Source organism: Octopus sinensis, linkage group LG25 (assembly GCF_006345805.1).
Source record: "Octopus sinensis linkage group LG25, ASM634580v1, whole genome shotgun sequence".
Taxonomy (NCBI): domain Eukaryota; kingdom Metazoa; phylum Mollusca; class Cephalopoda; order Octopoda; family Octopodidae; genus Octopus; species Octopus sinensis.
Genome location: NC_043021.1, coordinates 26,937,775 through 26,957,964, shown reverse-complemented (window position 1 = coordinate 26,957,964; position 20,190 = coordinate 26,937,775). Strand labels below are relative to the sequence as shown.

The 20,190-nt window shown below is 38.7% G+C and overlaps 1 protein-coding gene across 1 annotated transcript in view; it reads left to right on the top strand.

Annotated features, from left to right (window-relative positions):
• The first annotated feature begins 1,096 nt into the window (after window positions 1–1,096).
• LOC115224507 (putative zinc metalloproteinase C607.06c) overlaps window positions 1,097–20,190 on the top strand; it is a 135,619-nt gene continuing 116,525 nt past the window's right edge. The window contains exon 1 of the mRNA XM_029795417.2: window positions 1,097–1,743. The gene's annotated coding sequence lies outside the window, so the exon portion shown is untranslated. The remainder of the gene's footprint in view (window positions 1,744–20,190) is intronic.

Here is a 20,190-nt window from a genome sequence, read left to right as displayed (position 1 = left end):
TCTAAGACTGGGGTTTTGTTTGAGTGAGACTTGTCTGCTATTTTTAGCATTTCGAGCGACTACGAAGACGCTTCATCATTGACTCTATTCGTATACTTGTTTATATTATCAGTCCTTCTCTGCTTTTCATATACACCCCGACATACACATTCACACACGTGTTGTTGTTTAACCACAGGTCAAACCTGAATGAGGATTGAACAAACAAATATATAGAAATTGTGACCATCCCACCTTTTTAAAATTTATTTTTAAGGCAAAGTACATTCATCCACGACTCTATTATCTGCTGTCTCTCCTTCCCTCCCTCTCTATATCACTCTTTCTCCCTCTTAAGACTGTAAGGTGTGATTTGAGAGAATTTGGTTACTATTTTTAGTTGATTAAGCTATGTAGAGGCTCCTTTGCCTCGCTCGCAAACACATATGTCTAAGCAAGGAGAGAGAAGATAGAGCAACATAATCTACGGTACCATAAACAAAAAACGCACATACAAAAGTCTTTTAATTCGTGGACAAAAGACGGAAAATGTGTAAATCCTCTGTATAAAGAGAACGCGAAATAGCGATCATATTCGTGTCTCCGCCGTGGTTGATTTTGCTTTTCATTTTTTCTGGGTCGATAAAATAAGTACCAGTCGAACACTGAGGTCGAGGTAATCGACTAAACCCACCCCCTTAAAATTGTTGGCCTTGTGCCAAAATTTGAAATCATTTGGTGCCAGGCGAGCCCTTATTAAGCAGATATAGAGTTTAAAATATTTCCAGATGTGACCGTCCCATTTATTTTCTTTCTGACAGTGATTCCAGGACTTAGACCTATATATTATTCAATAATCTTTCATTGTTTTTAAGTCTGGAGTAAGTGATTTCAAAGTGATTTGGCTGCTATTTCTAGCGAGCAGAACGATTATGTAGAGGTTCCCTCATTGGTTTGAAATAACGGTAATATTTTAAGGGGTGGTGACTGTTTCAACCACTTTAGGGCATCCATATTTGAGAGGGTGACTAACGTCAACAGTTGGTGCCGGGAACTTGCTGCGAAGAGGGAGAGAGAGAGAGAGAGAGAGAGAGAGAGAGTAAAGTGAAACAAACAGTTAGGTAGATTCAAAATCTAAAAAAAAAATTGAAACAGAGCGGGCGAAAGTAAAAACAGCAAAAGGAGTGAAAGTAGAGAATTAAGAGCGAACAAGTTTGGGAGAGAAGTAGTCGGGCAATTATACAGAGTAAACAATTAAGAGAGAGAGAGGGAAAAAGAAACCGGGAACATGAGATAAAGTATAAAGCACAGAAAAGAAAGAGGATAAAGTAATAAGAGAGTGAGAAAGAAAGAGAGAGAGAGAGGGGAGTATGTGTATGTGTGAGCGCAATTAAGAAAAGCGGAGAAGAGGGAGGGAACATGAGAGAGATAGAGTGAGAAGATAAACAAGGAAGAGAGAGAGAGAGGGTGAGAGACTGAAAACGTGTCTGTCTGTATGTTAAAGCGCATAAGCAGACACAGCACGTCTCGGGCAAATACGAACACTGAAACTTATTATATATACACACAACACAAATTTTATAAACACATTATAGGGAAAAGCAGAAAGACATTAATTATACACTCATGCGGCGACAAATCTAGTTCTATATCTGTGGAATTCCCTGCAGTAGTAAGCTGGCTGGCTGCAACTTTACCGAAAACTGCTTCCTGCTGCCATGGAAGTAATATTGCACGAGGAATAGCATCAAAATACTCCCCCAGGTACGTGGTCCCCATCTATCTTTCTATTTATCTATCTCTCTATCCATCTGGCCTCTCCAATCTGCTTTATTTTTCTCGATTACGAATATTTTCATTTAATCATGTGAATTGTTTTCGGTTACTTTCCCATGCTATTTCTCTCTCTTTCTTCCGCTCACATATGTTTCTCTACCAATACACATGTGCACACGTATACCTGTGTATACATACATATTTATATGATTATTTTGCAAGTGGATTGTTTCCTTTTCCTTTTTTCTTTTTAAATACCCGTTCCAGTTCTATATGCCTTAACCTTATCCTATCGCGTACATTTATATATACAAATATTCGAACATATACACACAAAACATATTGTATACTGCACGAGTGCTTTTCTCATTATATATATATATATATATATATATATATTGTATCATATTCAAAAGAGAGTAGTTGCCCCATATAAGGGTACTTGCTCTATTTAATGTGTGCAGTCCTCACTCTGTGAGTCTGTGCGCGCCTGTCTGCGTGTGAGGCAATCTTCGCCTCATTCCTGTGGGTCGACGGTGTGTTTAGCACTCTTAACTGATGTTGCACTTATAATAATAACACCTATCTATATATATATATATATAATATATATATATACAAACAATGTGTGCGTCTGTCTGTATGCGTATATACATATCTGTAAATGTTCACACATTCATACAAACACGCACACAACGCAAGCTTAGAGACTGAGGGGTAAGGTACTTTATCGTTTTAAACATCTGTCACATAAAGTGTTTCTTAGCATTGCAGTCCGTTGTTTACACAGGAATAAGAACAACGTGTCTTCACGGTCCATCGCTCATTTTTAAAACACTCTTCACTTTTCACGATCTCCACCGCCTTTTAAATTTCCTCTTTATTTATTTCCTTCTTTCTTTCGACTCTGTTCTTTCTTTTTGCCCAATTCCGAACCGATTGTCACGAACTTACAATACAGAAACATCTTCATGATCTCGACCTATTAGCAATAGTAGCTAAATCTCCCTCAAATCAACAGCCTGCAATATACAAAAGAAGCACAAAATGAAGACGGATACACTCACAGGACATTGGTGACGTTTAACCCTTGGTCAGTCCTAATCAAACAAACCTATGATGATCATAGATAATCCAGCCGTGCCTATTCCATTTTTTCCTTAAATATATAGCATCCCCACCCCCGTCTTCAACGTGGCCTTCCATTTATAAGACGGTAAATGTGATACGGCGGAAATCTGACTGTTATTTCAAACAAGTCGAGCGCTCACTTTGGACTCTCCCTCATTGTCCTTAAATCTATTAAAAAGTTGGAATGGTCATGTTCAGAATGCCTTTAATCATAGCTCTTCTTCGTTACAATTGACCTGTGGCGAAAGAACAACAAACCGCCAGAGATTTCCTCAGACGCTTCTAAACAGATTTGATTGTTATTTATTTTTAGTCATGTGGTTGCTAGTACCATATCGACTCATCTTGGAAGTTTTTCACACTGCATCTTCCAGAAGTGCTGAGATTTAAAATCTACATGCGAATAATTGCTTAATTAAATAATTGATTTTTCAAGAATAAAATAAAACAATTATTCTAATTTAATATTTTCTGTTTGCAAACCTTAAAACTGTTGTATACCGCTTCTCCCCTCCCATCCTGCTCTTCCACCCTCTACTCCCGCCAATCCTGTCTTATATTGGTTTTAAATTCTGGCGCAAGGCCAGCAATTTCGGGGGAGGGGTTAAGTCATTTACATTGACCCTAGTGCTCAACTATTACTTATTTTATCGAGTCAGAAATGATAAAAGGCAAAGTTGATCCTTTCGGAATTTTTCACTCAGAACACATTAAGAGTGTTGTTCTCAACTGAGTCCCATAGGAAACGTGGGGGTCCATATAAAGTTTAGTTTTAAAAGTTATCTGCAGTAAATTAGTTATACGTGTATTATACACAAAATATTTCCACAGTTCTTTGTTTATATCATTTCTAATAATATTTAATCAAAAAGATATAATGGGATTTTTAAAGCTTTAAATGGCTCATCTGAATAAAAATAGGGATTAAAAAGGTCCATAAGTTAAAAATGGTTTGACAACCACTGGTAATTAACGGACGAAATAGTCTTATAATGATAATTCTAGAAAGTTTTCTTGGAATACTTAAATCGATCTCAATTCTTCACTGATATTTTTGTTTTATCGATTACTGAAAGGCGGGATTTGAAATCAGGACCGTAGACAACCATGACTACACCCTACTTGACGAATGTCCCGCTCTCTAACGATTCTGCCAGTCCGCCAATCCAACAGACTTGCGATAAAAGACTTCCCAGCCATGACATTCATATAATTTAAGAAGTAGTGAAGGCACGTGGCCTAATGGTGAAGGTATTGCACTCATAACTGAAAGGTCGTGGTTTACGCAATGTTCTTGAATAAAATATTTCATTTCGCAGTAAACTGCTCCTGTTTACTCAGCCGTAAAGTGAGTAACCTTACGACGTCCCGTCCAGAGTGAATGTTGTAATCTCGGCCACTCATTTGCCAGGGAACCCGGGTAAGCGACTCTGGAAGCCCTAGGACTCGCGATAGTAATGTCGAGTGGTTGATGACGATGATAGTCAAAAAGTATAGGGAATCCAAGACTAAATACACTTTATTTTTAATTTGTAGGGAGTCGGCTGTGATTTGAAGATTTTTCGTTGATAACTCTAACAGATAAGACGGTGAGTCGATAGAATTGTTAGCACGCCGGTCAAAATACTTAGCGGCATTTTGTCCGTCTTTACGTTCTGAGTTCAAATTCTGCCGAGATTAACTTTGTCTTTCATCCTTTCTGGGTCGATAAAATAAGTGCCAATTGATTACTGGGGTTCGATATAATCGAAATTGCTGGCCTTGTGCCGAAATTTGAAACCGATATTTCAAACAGATCGCTCGAGCACCAAATTTAATGACACATTCGTATCATGTAGCAGCAGCAGCACCCTCCACTTAACATTTCTGTGGTTGGTATTTGAAGCAGCTGAAGTTTTAATCGAATTCCCAGACCCGTCACAAATGAACTTTTAGCAATCCATTCGGGTTACTAACAATGTACACCCAGCAATAAGTTGATGTCATTGCATCGAAGAACAGGCGTTTGTGGGACTCGTTATGTTAAATAATGATACTTTTGTTTGTGTGTGTGTTTTATTTCATAATCATTCGGATGTATAATTAAATTTCATTGCGTTTGTTGTTGTTTTGGTTGATTAGCTCCAGGTTGGAACTAATTAAACTGAACTATGGTACAAAAGTCGTTCCATCCGTGATCACCCTATGTAACTATCATACATAGTGTGCATCTATATGTGTGTGTTTATATATAGTGTTGTTGAGTATTGGGCCGTCCTAGCAGTATTATAGGCCCCTGGGCAAACCAATGCACTGAGCCCTCTAGTATTTATTTACTGACACCCGGCTACAGTGTACATATATCAGAATCAGGCCCCTCTACTGTGAAACCCCTAGCAGCTGTCCCTTGTGCCCGTGCCTAAAAACAGTACTATATATATATATATATATATATATATATATATATATATATATATATATATATATATGCGGGACTATAATATCCAATGTGTTCTTTTTCAAGATAGTTGGATATGAGTTGAGAGGGATTTGGCTATTATTTCTAACAGGTTACGCGATGGCGCACAAATCCTGCCTACCTCTCTTTAACTCGTTGTTTTTCTTTTCTTTTGTTCTTGCCGTTCTTTAGCTACTGATGAACATTAGCCGGAGAGACCCATGTACATAGGTATTCTAGTTATGACCGTCTTTTAAATGTCTTTGTCATCCATTGTCTAATGGATCTTGCCTATTTTTAAAGACAGTTAGTAACGTGTGATTTGAAGGTGATTTAGTTACTAATTCTAGCTGGTCGAGTGACTATGTAAAGGTTATCTCGTTGGATCGGTCATGCTTCCTGGCTCGCGCCCTCAGAGATTGGGGTCTGAAATCTTGTTCCCAACTTTTTCACGAACAAGGACCCGTTTATATGAAATTTTGCACGGATCCAAAGCTTTTGACAGGTCGGTCTTTTGACTTCAGCTTCTGAAAGCCAAGAACTTTGTAGAGTCCCTAGGGTCCGCATTAGGGTTAACTAAACTGCTTTAGAGGAAATCTCCGCGCAAAATAATGTATTCATTAATTGACGGATAGCCACATCATAGCATTGGTTCCCTAGATTCGTGGGATCTTTCCGGGTAATTGTTCGCGTGTTTTATGCATTAAGACGGTTCTGGTTCGCGAACCCTAGTTTGGGGAATCGCTACCTTAAAGGTTACCACAACAGAGAAAGCGTACGTTACTGTATGCTTCTAAATATTTCAGGTGTGTTATTGACAACAAGACTATAATTTATGCATTGTTATTATTTACTCCATTTTTCAAACGTATCATCATCTTTCAGTCCGTTTGATGTTCGATTGTCATCATGTTTTCTAGTAGTATTCATTTATAGATGAAATAATTTCGAACTGGGATCCAGTCTGGGACTCTATATACATCAAGGAGTAAGGCAACCTGGCGATAATAGAAAATCGATCCATTTGATCTTCAGTCGTCATCTTGTATCCTACTACACTTCATTTACTACAAAAAAAACAACAAAAAAAACCCCCAGCTTCTAATGATCTCGTTCAAATTTGAATCCAGTCTGGGACTCTGTATATTTCTGGGAATAATGACAGCTGATGACGATCAACGAATTATCCTGACCAAACATAGCTTAGATGTAAATATTGTAAATACACACGCAAAAGATTCGTTTAATAAAGAAAATGATGTTTCTTATTCTTACAAGAAGCTTCTATTTCTCTTTGCTTTTTTTTTTTTTTGTATATTTTTGGTCACATGTTTCTATTGTGTCGTTTCTTTGCATACCCGTAGAGGGTGGACCACGTTGTCCGTATTTTCGCACGCCTTTCAGACAGACAGAAGAAAAAAAAAGAAAGAGACAGACAGACAGACTACCTGGAAATCTTTCTCTCTCCCAGGTACCTATTTAAAGACAGAAAAACGTTCGTCTTTAAATAGATTTTGGTCACATTTAAAGGCAGATCGTTCGCACATCCTATTAAAGTATCTATTTAAGAAAATTGCTTTCTTTATCTCTATATATTTAAAGGCGAGGGGTTCAGTTACTCCTCTCTCCTCCTTTCGTCATTTTGTCGACCCATTTCTAACGATATTTCTTTCAAATTTCGAAAACCGGTAATATTCTTTTCCTTCACCACCCGCAATACAAGCATTGAATGGCAACACCTTATGAAATAACACAAAGTATACATTTTTATCTTTATTTTCTCATCTCATCTTATCCCTCTCCCCCCCCCCTTTCTCTGGCTCTCTACAAATATATGTAACTGCTTTAATAGGTTTTGCTTGCTGTTGTCAGTTTTGGTCGTCTTCATTCAAATCTGTTGGGGTCTGTGGGAGACGGGGTGGGGCTTATTTACTTTATTGACTACTCATCTTGTTATTACTGAAACCACCACCACCACTACTGCTGCAGCTGAGGCAGTGAGCTGGCAAAATCGTTAGCACACCGGGCAAAATATAAAGCGGCATTTCATTCATCTTTACGTTCTGAGTTCAAATTCTGCAGAGGTCGACTTTGCCTTTTCATCCTTTTGGAGTCGATAAATTTAAGTACCAGTGAAACACTGGGGTAGATGTAATCGATTAGTGCTCTTCCCGCAAATTTCAGTCCTTGTGCCTTTAGTAGAAAGAACTACTACTACTACTACTACTACTACTACTAAGGGGTGAGCTGACAGAATCGTTAGCATGCCAGGTAAAATGCATAATAGTATTTCGTCCATCTTGACGTTGTGAGTTCAAATGCCACTGGGGTTGATTTTGCCTTTCATCCTTTCGGGGGCAGGGCTCGATAAAACAAGTACCAGTTGTGCACTGGAGTTGATGTAATCAGCTTACCCCACTGCCCACAAATTTCTGGCCTTGTTGTTGTTGTTGTTGAGGTAGCAAGCTGGCACAACTGTTGACATGCAGGACAAAATGCTTGGTGGCATTTTGACCATCTTTACATTCTGAGTTCAAATTTCACCAAGTTTGGCTTTGCCATTCAGCTTTTGGAGTTGATAACATAAATACCAGTGAAGTTCTGGGGTTGATGTAATCAATTAGTCCCCTCCCCTCAAAAACTGCTGGCTCTGTGCCAAAATTTGAAACCATTATTATCATTATTCCTAAGGTAGACAGCTGGCAGAATCGTCAGCATACTGGACAAAATTCTTGGCAGCATTTCTTCCAGTTTTATGTTCTGAGTTCAAATTCTGCCAACATCATCTTTGCTATTCATCCTTCTGGTCAATGAGCACTGGGGTCGATGCAATCAGCCAGGACCCTCCCCCAAATTTCAGGCCTTGGGCTTATAATATAAAGGATTATTATTATTATTAAAGCAGTGAGCTGGCACACCAGGCAAAATGCTGCTAAGTATTTTGCACATCACTACATTCTGAGTTCAAATGCTGCTGAGGTCAACTTTGCTTTCCATCCTTTCAGTGTCAATAAATTAAGTACCAGTTGTGTACTGGGGTTGATGTAATCAACTAGTCCCCTCCCACCAAATTTCAGGCTTTGTCCCTTCAGTAGAAAGGATTATTATTATCATTATTGGTTAGCTGGTAAAATCATTAGAATGACAGACTTAGTGGTATTTTGCCTGTTGCTACATTCTGAGTTCAAATTCTGCCTTTCATCTTTTTGGAGTCAATAGATTAAGTACCAGTTGTGTACTGGGGTTGATGTAATCGACTAGTCCCCTCCCCCACAATTTCAATTTTTGTGCCTTTAGTTGAAAGGACTATAATTATTATTAAGGTGGTGAGCAGGCACAACCATTAGAAACTTGAACAAAATGTCTAGTGGCTTTTCTTCTGGATCTTTACATTCTGAACTCAAATCCCACTGAGATCCCCTTCATTCTTTTGGGGATCAATAATATAGGGTGCCAGCAGAGCACAGGGGTTGATTCAATTGACTTACCAATCTCTTCAAAACTGCTTACCTTATGCTAAAAATTAGAAAGAATTATTGGTGAATTGGTGGAATCATTAGCACGCTAGGCAAAATGCTTAGCAGAATTTCACCCACCTTGATATTCCGAGTTCAAATTCCACTGAGGTCAACTTTGCCTTTCATCCTTTCAGGATCAATAAAATAAGCACTAGTTTCACACCGGGGTCAATATAATCAAATTACTCCCTCCCACCAAATTTCAGGCCTTGTGCCTATCGTAGAAAGGATTATTCAGGTATTGAGCTGTCAGAATTATTAGCAAAAGTATTAGCAACATTTCTGCTAATTCTTTATGTTCTGAATTCATATTTCACCATGATCAACTTTGCTTTCCTTTTGGGGGTCAATATAAAAGATACCAGTTGAGCACAGGGGCCAATATAATTGACTACTTCCCATGCACCAAAATTAGAAAGAATTACCATTATTAAGATAGTGATCTGACGGAATATTATTAGCAAGTGGGACAAAATACTTTGTGGTATTTCTCGTGACTCTTTACATTCTGACTTCAAATTCACTCTTGGCTGATTTTTGCCTCTCATCCTTTGGGTGTTGATTAAATGAGCACCATTTGAGCACACTAGTGTTATCTCAGTCAACTATCTCTTCCATAAATTCCTGGTCTTGTGCTTGTCGTACAAAGGGTTATTACAGAACATAAGTTGAAGAACACACTCAACACTTAATAACATCATCATCATCGTTTAACGTCCGCTTTCCATGCTGGCATGGGTTGGACGATTTGACTGAGGACTGGCGAACCAGATGGTTGTATCAGGCTCCAATCTGATCTGGCAGAGTTTCTACAGCTGGATACCCTTCTTAATGCCAACCACTCCAAGAGTGTAGTGGGTGCTTTTACATGCCACTGGCATGAGGGCCAGTCAGGTGGTACTGGCAACGTCTATAGAAATCTAATCCCTCAAGCTAAAGCAGAAAGAGATTCAATTTGCTGGCCACTGTCATCAAGCAGAGAAAGAGGTTATCTCATCCCTACTCCTATGGCATCCTTCTGGAAATGCTTCCTCCAGGTAACTGACGTTTCCAGATACTATATCTCGGGACTCAGGGAACTGATATCAGAGAACTGAACACAGCAATGCAGGACCATGTAGTGAGGAAAGAGATTGTCAATGCAGTTCTGACCAACGTATGGTTGGTCGAAGGATGATTATTATTATTATCATTATTATTATTATTATTGTGACAGCAAGCTGGTAGAAATGTGTAACATGCCAGACAAAATGCTTAGTGGCATTTCATCTATCTGTACATTCTGAGTTCAAATTCCACTGAGGTTGACTTTGCCTTTCATCCTTTCATGGTTGATAAAGCAAGTACCAGTTGAGCACTGGGGTCAATGTATTCAACTTATCCCTCCTCTGAAATTGCTGGCCTTGTGCCAAAATTTGAAATCATTCTTCATTGTTTTATTATCATCATTATTATTATTATTATTATTATTATTCAAACTCCGCTGAGGTCGACTTTGCCTTTCATCCTTTTAGGGTCAGTTAGGCACTGGGGTCGATGTAATTGACTGGCCTCCTCCCCTAAAATTTCAGGCCTTGTGCCTATAGTAGAAAGGATTATTATCATTATTTTTCTTATTATTATTATTTAGGTTAAGAGGAAGATAGAGAAATATAGTGAAAGATGGACAGAGAAATGTAGAGAACACTATATGTGATCATAAATATTGAGACAGAGAGGAAAAAAAATAGACAGATGAAATCACAGAGAGAGAGAGAGAGAGAGAGAGAGAGAAAGGGACTGTTAAATGAATAGTTAAAGAAATAATAAAGATAAAAGACTGAACGATAGAGCGAAGTGTGGTTAGGGAAAGAGTATGTTAGATAAAGAGAAAGGTAGCTATTATTTCTGTGTATAGCTCAGCCAGTGTACTGAATGAGAGAGATATAAAAAAGAAAAAAGTCAGTGAACTCGACCAAGAAATAGAAAAATCTTACAAAACAGACAAATAAGACATTATTAGGAGAGAGAAAGAAAGAGACAGAGAGAAAGAAGACATTGAAGTAGGAGAGTTTCAGTCTTTTATATGCTATGGGAGACAATTAGTGCAATTAATGGTCGAAAGAATTGTTGAGCAATTCTTTTCTCTTCTTGTGTATTTTTCTTTTTTCCTCTTTTCTTTTTTTAGTCTTTTAATGCTATGAGTCAAAAAGAATTGTGGAGGAGTAAAGACAAAAACCATAGCAACTAAATTAGAGCCAAAAGTAATTCTTTCATTCTAAGAACGACAACAATAATTACGTAAGGCTTCTAATCAATATTTATTCTCAGTTGGATTACAATCGGGACAGCTCTAGACTTTATTTGAGAAGAATACACTGTACTCAGAAACATTTTCGGCACCCTCATCATATGAAGTGTGATTGCATTTAGCATTTAGGTCACCTGTGTTAATTATGGTGAGAATGGAATGGACTTCAGAAATTTCACTTCATAGTATATACATATATATACACATATGTACATATACATACATGATCCATCTAACTTATCTATCTGTCTGTCTGTGTATATATGTATGTATGTATATATATGTATATCGTCAATAGATCATATATCAGAAAAAGCACACTCTAAGCATTAGAGCAATATATAGCTTTACCTCTCTCTCTCTTTCCCTTATATATATATTTATATCATCATCATTTTCATCAGACTTTTGGAAATATGCTGTGCTTGAGAAGACCTGGCAAGCCAAATGAGACCATAACCTGTGGCCTATGCCAGGAGCATAACCAGCCCGCTTATGCATACCTTTTCCTTCTTTGGTCACTAAACTCTGCTTGCGAAGACCTGTTGAGGCAAGTGAAATCAAAATCAAAATCAATTCAATGACTGGCATGCATGCTGGCGGGTGCCAAGTGCACCATTCAAGTGTGATCATTGACAGAGCGGCTAAACGGCACATAAAAGGGCACCATTCAAGTATGATCATTACCAGCATCGCCTTACTGGCACTTGTGTTTGTGCTAGTAGGGTGCCAAGAGCACCATCCGAGTGTGATCGTTGCCAGAGCAGCCAATGGTTTCCGTACCCGTGGCGTGTAAAAAGGCACCATTCGAGCGTGATCGTTACCAACGTTGCTTCACTGGCACCTGTGCCGGTGGCATGTGTAAAAAGATTTGAGCAAGGTCATTGCCAGTACTGCCTGACTGGTCCCCGTGCCGGTGGCACATAAAAAGCACCTACTACACTCTCGGAGTGGTTGGCGTTAGGAAGGGCATCCAGCTGTAGAAACTCTGCCAGATCAAGATTGGAGCCTGGTGCAGCCCTCTGGTTCGCCAGCCCTCAGTCAAAATCATCCAACCCATATGAGCATGGAAAGCGAACATTAAATGATGATGATGAGGATAATATATAAAAGATATATATATATATATATATATATAATATATATTATATATATTTATATGCATTATATATATATGAAACACCGAATGAAATGAAACATCAAAGCAGTGTTTCATATAATTTCCTTAGATATCAAAGACTTTTGATATCTATATATAAATAGACTAAGGAACAATATTTTCATTATTTCTGACAAATTAGAAACCGTTGTCATTATTATTATTATTATTATTGAGTGCAAGAGAGAGAGAGAGTAAACCAAGCACATGCATTGCAACCATATGTGCACGACATGGTGATCTCATATCAAGATAAACAATGCATGACCTTGCAGGTGGGACCCAGTTAGAATTTTCATCTCACTCAAAAGGTCCTTGAATAAAATTTGTTTAAGGATGATGAACGAAATACCCATGTTTCCAGAGGTGAATTATTCAAACTCCAAAGAATTCCTCTCAGCACATGGCTATGATGCTCCCCCACATGGTGGTGAGCAGGCAGAATTGTTATTACACCAGGCAGAATGCATAGCAGCAGTTTGTCTGTCATTACATTCTGAGTTCAAATTCCTCCAAGATCTGCTTTGCCTTTCATCCTTTGAGGGTCGATCGAATAAGTACCAGATGAGTACTGAGGTTGATGTAATCAACTGGCCTCCACCCCAAATTATTAAAATCAAGAAGCCGGTGGCACATAAAAGCACCCACTACACTCTTGGAGTGGTTGGCGTTAGAAAGCATAGAAAGTGAACATTAAAGCAGTGATGATGAATCTAAGTATTACACCTGGTTTCTAAGGAACCTTATGCTAAAGATGCTTCCCTTGAAATTTGCTGCCTCCATGTGAGCTCTCACTGCCCTTAAAGGAGTGCTTGTATTTGCCCAGGTTAAGAACCACTGGTTAACCTTACATTTAATTGATGAGACCTAATAAAGCAGGAACATAGCTAGAGATATCAATCACCATGCTGTTAAAGACAGCTTACTTCTCACTTAATTCCATATTCAATCAATTCTAATTCATTAATTAATTTCTGAGTTTTCTTTTTTCTTTTTTTTTTTGTCAGTTTTACCTTTTCATGAGGTCATCATCATCACTAATGGGGCTGCCTTTTAATTAATTAAATTAAAATTTCTAGGTTTATTGCATCAAGTATGCAATCTACCACTTCACTCATAAACAGCTGAGTGCTTATCACGTAACCCAGATCAACTCTGCTTCTACAGACTTATAATCATCCCACTAGTGACCTTCCATCTATATTTACAGAAGTAACATTTGTATATGCATGTGTGTGTGTATACATAGATAGATAGATAGATAGATATACACAGTATAGGTGTGATTCTGTAGGTACCTGCTGGCTGCTATTTCTAACATATTGGGACAACCACTTAAAAGCTCCACCATTGGCTCACATATTGATGCTTATCGGAGATTGTTGTGACAATCGATAGATTTCTTTCTTTTATTCATCTTTTACTTGTTAATTGTATTTTTATTATTTTTCCTCCTGGTTGTTGACATTTTAATTTATCGATATAATGTATATTACTAATGTGTGTACATCACATGTATATATATAATGTATGTTGTCAGTATGCTATTAATGTATATTGTTAATGTATGTATAAACTTCATGTTAATATGTCTACATGGTTATATAACATGTGTATTATAGTAAATATTGACATGCATATGGTTATATGATAATTATGTATGTCAGTATGTATATATGGTTCAATAATGTATATGCTAATATATGTATATATTTGTATATATTAAAGTGCATATGGTTGTATAATACATGTATTTTAATACATGTATGTTTGTATAATATATATGTTAATGTATTTGTATGACTGTATAATATATGTGTTAATATGTGAATATGTTTAATAAATAGGTTAAGATATGCATAAATGTAATATCATTGTATAATGTGTATGTGTGTGTGTTTATGTGTGTATGTATTAATGTGTGTCTTTGCATAACACACATACACATGTATTCTGTGTATGTGAAATATTTATTTCTTTAGTACCCACAAGGGGCTTAACATAGAGGGGATGAACAAGGACAGGCAAATGGATTAAGTTGAGTACATCGACCCCGGTGCATAACTGGTTCTTTTTTAATTGACCCTGAAAGGATAAAAGGCAAAGTTGACCTTGGCGGAATTTGAACTCAAAACGTAACGGCAGACGAAATACCGCTAAGCATTTCGCCTGTTGTACTAACAATTCTTCCGGCTCGCCACCCTTATGTGAAATACTGAGATATTATAATGCATGCATTTATATATATATCTGTATGTATGTATGTTTATCTATCTATCTATACGTGTTTATGAGTGTGTGCATGTGTATATATGCACACACATATATGTGTGTGAGTGTGTATGTGTGTATGCATATATATGAGAGCGTGTGTGTATCTATATATATGAGTGTGTGCATGTGTATATATGCACACACGTATGTGTGTGAGCGTGTATGTGTGTATGCATGTATATGAGAGCATGTGTGTATCTATATGTATGAGTGTGTGTGTATATATATGTATGCGTATGCATGTATCTCTATATGTGTGTATGTGTGATGGCATAAAGTCAGTTAACACACGTACAATTGTATAATGTCTGCCAATACCGTACATAGTTACATAATATCCCGGATAATATTTTTAAAAGGTTGCATGTTGTCACCAACAGCATATGTATATTATTACATAAGATCTAAGTTAATATTCTTATATGTGTGCGTGCATGTACGTATCTCTATACATATATGTGTATACATCTGAGAATGTGTATGTGTGTAAGATGTGTGCTTCTTTGCTGCTCCCTTCCTGCCATTCCTGTCAGTCGGTGACATAATTTTGTCAATCCCCACGGATCAAATGGAAAATAACTTTGTATTTACAGTGGTGGTGCTAGCAGATGTTACTCTGGTGGTGGTGGTGGTGAACGTTGTAGTGTTGGTGGTGCAACTGTTGTTGTAGCAGTAGTAGTAGTGTAGGAGATTGTTGTTGTATTGGTGGTGGTGGTGGTGACTGTAGTTGTGATTATAGTTGTGGTTTTATTGGTAATGGTGGCAGTGACTGTGGTGGTGGTGGCTGTCATGATAGGGGTAATGATGACAATAGCAGTTGTGATTTGTTGTTGTAGTGGTGGTGGTGGTGTCAAAGGTGACTTATTGTGGTGGAAGTGTTGGTGATTGTAGCATTCATTGTGGTGGTGGTGGTGGTAGTGGTTGCATTAGTGGATGTTGTGGTAGTGTCGGTTGTGTTGGTGGTGATGGTGATGACAGTGGTGTTGGTTGTGGTGACGATAATGATGATGGTGGTAGAGGTGGTAGTGATGATGATGAGCTGTCTAAGAAACAGTTGTATATCACCGTAACATCTTCTTATTCCCAGAAGGTACCGTTTGGATCTTTGGATCCTCTCATAAAAAACACTGATCTTTGTTGTTATGGTGATTGCTATCATTGTGATTGTTGATGCTGTCATTATTGTAATTACTGTCAAATAAATACACACACACACACACACACACACACGGACATCTATTGTCTATGTTTTATCATTTGTTTGTTCTATTCATTGAAATGCAGCCATACTGGAGCACTGCCTTGAAGGTTTTTCATTGAACAAATTGATCCCGCCCAGGACTTCTTTTTGCTTTTCCATTTTTTTTTTAAAGTTTGGTACTTATTCTGTTGGTCTCTTTAGCCAAACTGCTAGGTTACAAGGATGTAAACAAACCATCACTGGTTGTCAAGTGGTTGGGGACGAACACGCAGGCAGATATACATATACACACAACACACACACTCATACATACACACAGATTTACACACACCTATATACTCATACATACATACATACACACATACACACATACATACAGCAAGCTTCCAAATTCACTGCCAAGGCATTGGCTGGCCTGGGGCTATAGCAGAACCCACTTGCCAAATGTGCCATACAATGGAGTTGAACTGAGAACCAAGTGGTCACAATGCAAACCTTTTAACCAAAACAGCCATGCTTCTTATATCTCGCTTTTATCACTGTCCCATGATTCTCTCTTCTTTCTGATTTCATTACCCTCTCTCTCTGTCTCTCCTTGCCCCTCTATCTATCTCTTTCTCTTGTCCCATTACCTTCTGTCTTTCACACTTCTATCATTCAATTTCTTTCTATACTATTCTTTTATTCTCTCTTACTCTATTCCATTATTCTTTCTCTCTCCATAACTCACTGTTTCCCTCTGTCTCTTTCAACTTTGTATATTTGCATTGCATCTTTGAAAGCAGAAACCTGAAGCACTCAAAGTATCAAGAGCATAAAGCATATGGCTAAAGGAGGTCACTGACCATAAAACCATGCAGCTTTGAGGTCAGTGCCACTGCATAGCACTTTGGCTGTTTTCTACCATTTCCACCCAAGCTGACTTGTCCTGTGAGCAAATTTGGTAGATGGAAACCGTCAGTGTGTGTGTGTGTGTATGTGTTTGTCCACTCTCACTGTGTGACAACCAGTGTTGATTTGTTTATATCCTGTAACTTAGCAGTTCAGCAAAAGAGATTAATAGAATTACTGACTTTAGAATGTATGTGCTGGGGGTGATTTGTTCAACTAGACCCACCAAGATGATGCCCCAACATAGCTATAGTCCAATGGCTGAAATATATAAACAGAAATGAAGGTAACACACACGCACACACTCACACACACACACACACACACACACACTCACACACACACACACACACAGGTGTGTCTGTGAAGTGCAAGTATGGCTGTGTGGTAAGCAGCTTGCTTCTCAACCACATGGTTCTCGGTTCAGTCTCTCTGCATGGCACCTTGGCAAATATCTTCTACTATAACATTGGGTTGACGAGAAACTTGTGAGTGGATTTAGTAGAGGGAAACTTAAAGAACCCCTTTGAATATATATATTTGTGTGTGTGTACCCCACACAGTGTTGATGTGTTCATTTCTCCATAACTTAGCAGTTCAGCAAACGGGAGCAATAGAATATGTAACTTGGCTTATAAAAAAAAAATTACTGGAATCAGTTCGTTTGACTAAAATTCTTCAAGGTGGTACCCCAGCATGACTGAAATAAGTAAAAGATAAAAGATGTGTGTGTGTGTATGTGTGTGTGCACATATGCACACACACACACACATAAACATGCATGCACACACACATACACACATGCATATATATATAATGAGCTTCCACAGAGTTTCCTTTGATCCAGTTCACTCACAAGGCATTGGTCAGCCTTGTACTATATAGAAAATATTTACCCAAGATGCCATATGGTGGGATTGAAATTGAAACCACTTGGTTGCAAAGTGAACTAGATAAGGTGATAGATTGATGTGTGTGTGTGTGTGTTGAGTACTTGTATTGGCTTTGTAGTTGTCCTGGGATGGGATGAACAGTTTCTCTAAAATGGGCTTTTTCTGGTTGATAACCCTTCAGGTCTGTGTGTGTTTATTCATTTGTGCATGTGTGTGTGTGTGTACATATTGTGCATGAATGTAGACAAATGAGTGAGTGCACAAATGAAAGAAAACACTCAACACATTTAGTTGCGAGTTATATGTACACATATGTCTGTACTGTATATGTATGCGTGCATGTATCTATCCATCTCTCTCTCTCTCCATATATATATATATATATATATACACACACACACACACACACACACACACATAGATAAATAGATACATACATATACATGTACACATGTGCACACACACATACACACATATGATGAGAGCAGAGCATATCTACAGTCCAATGTTTAACCCTTCCCCACCCCTGAGTAATAATTAGTGAGATAGACACTGAGAGATAGAAAGAGAGAGACAGACAGACAGAGAGAGAGACAAACGGATTCAAAGTCATATCATTTGAATTGCTCCCTTCCATAAACAGCTTTATTGATCCATGTTCTCATTTCTGAATTCCCTACTTGTTTGTTTTCATCTTATCATTTTTATTTTCTATTGTCCCCTACCATTACCCTTAATTGTGTTGTAGAAGCTGTTCTTTTTAACTAGGCATTCATCCCTTTCTTTCTTCCCCCTCTCTCTCCCCTTATCTATCTATCTATCTTCCCTCCCTGTGTCGCCTTCCTCTCTTTCTTTCATATGTTTGTGTGTCACATGAATACTTCACCTAGTTTCTTTACAAAACTCTCCTTTGGGCAACAACACTACCATTTTCATTTTCCTATCTTATTTCGTTTTTTTACAGAATACCCACCCACCTCAACACATGCACACAAACAATCAACCATGAATACACACATGTACATACTACCCTCAGACAAAGTATTTTGGTTTGTAAGTTTTCATATCTTTTTATAAAGTGTGTATGTGTGTGTGAATGTATACGTGTGGTGTGTTTATATATACATATATATATCACCGTGACCGACCAGGCTATCAGATGTTGCTACACATCACTGGTCACAATGCGCTTCACACTGTTTTAGCCTTCAAATGACGCCACCCCGCTGGCTAAGCGAGCAGGCCAACAGAAGAAAGAGTGAAAGAGAGTTGTGGCAAAAGAGTACAGCAGGGATCGCCACCACCCCTGCCGGAGCCTCGTGTAGCTTTAGATGTTTTCACTCAATAAACACTCACAACGCCCGGTCTGGGAATCAAAACCATGATTCTACAACCGCGAGTCCGCTGCCCTAACCACTGGGCCATTGCGCCTCCACACACATGCACACACACACACACATATATATATATATATATAATAATAATTTCCCTGTGTATACATACATATATATATATATATATAGATAGATAGACATATATATTCAGGAGTTCATATATATACTCTATGAGAATATATAGATTATGAGAAGGCCTTCAATAGCGTTGAAACCAATGCAGTGCTGAACTCACTGCAGAGGCAAGGAGTCGAAGCGCAATATGTGCAGCTGCTCAGAGAGGCAAATTCCGGATGCACCACCAACATAGCTCTACTGTCATCACCCATACGAGTGCTGGTCGAGAAGGGAGTGAAGCAAGGAGATACAATCTCCCCAAAACTTTTCACTGCACGTCTCGAACAGATCATAGACTGGCGAGGTGGTGTCAACATCAATGGTGAGCTCCTCACCCACCTCCGTTTCGCTGACGACATCGTACTCATCGCTGAAAACACGGATCAGCTTCAGACCATGCTGACCGAGCTCAACATCAAAAGCTCTGCAGTAGGTCTCAAGATGAATCGCATGAAAACAAAGTTCATGCGGTCAGACAACATACCAACAGGTCGAATGGTGATCGGCAGTGATGAAATAGAGGAGGTAAGGGAATATGTCTACCTGGGACAGGAAGTAAATATGTGCCAAGATATCGAAAAGGAGATCTCACGGAGAGTAAGGGCCGGATAGAAGGCGTTCAATGGCATAAGGGATGTGCTCAAGGGAAGGTTGGACAGGACCACCCGCACCAACCTCATTAACAGTGCAGTTCTGCCTGCAATGTTATATGGTAGTAAAACATGGGCTACCACAAAGAGAGAAGAGCAGTGACTGGTAACGGCTCGAAGAGCCATGGAAAGGTCAATGCTTGGTATCTCGTTGAGAGAGCACATAAGTAGCGAGATCATCAGAAAGAAGTCCAGTGTGAGGGATGTCATCGCAGAGTATACACGCAGTAAGTATAGATGGGCTGGACACGTCGCCCGGCTCACCGATAATCGGTGGACGCACGCAGTTGTTGAGTGGTACCCACGCGAGCGGAAAAGACCTCCACGATGGTGGAGTTACAATTTCAGGAGGACGATTGGGATCACGTGGATGAAAAAGGCGCGATCCAGAGAGGAGTGGACAGCGTGCTGTGACCAGCGGTGTCAGATGGACGCCTGACGGACTGGTCGGTCAAGGTGATCAAGGTGATATATCCTCAT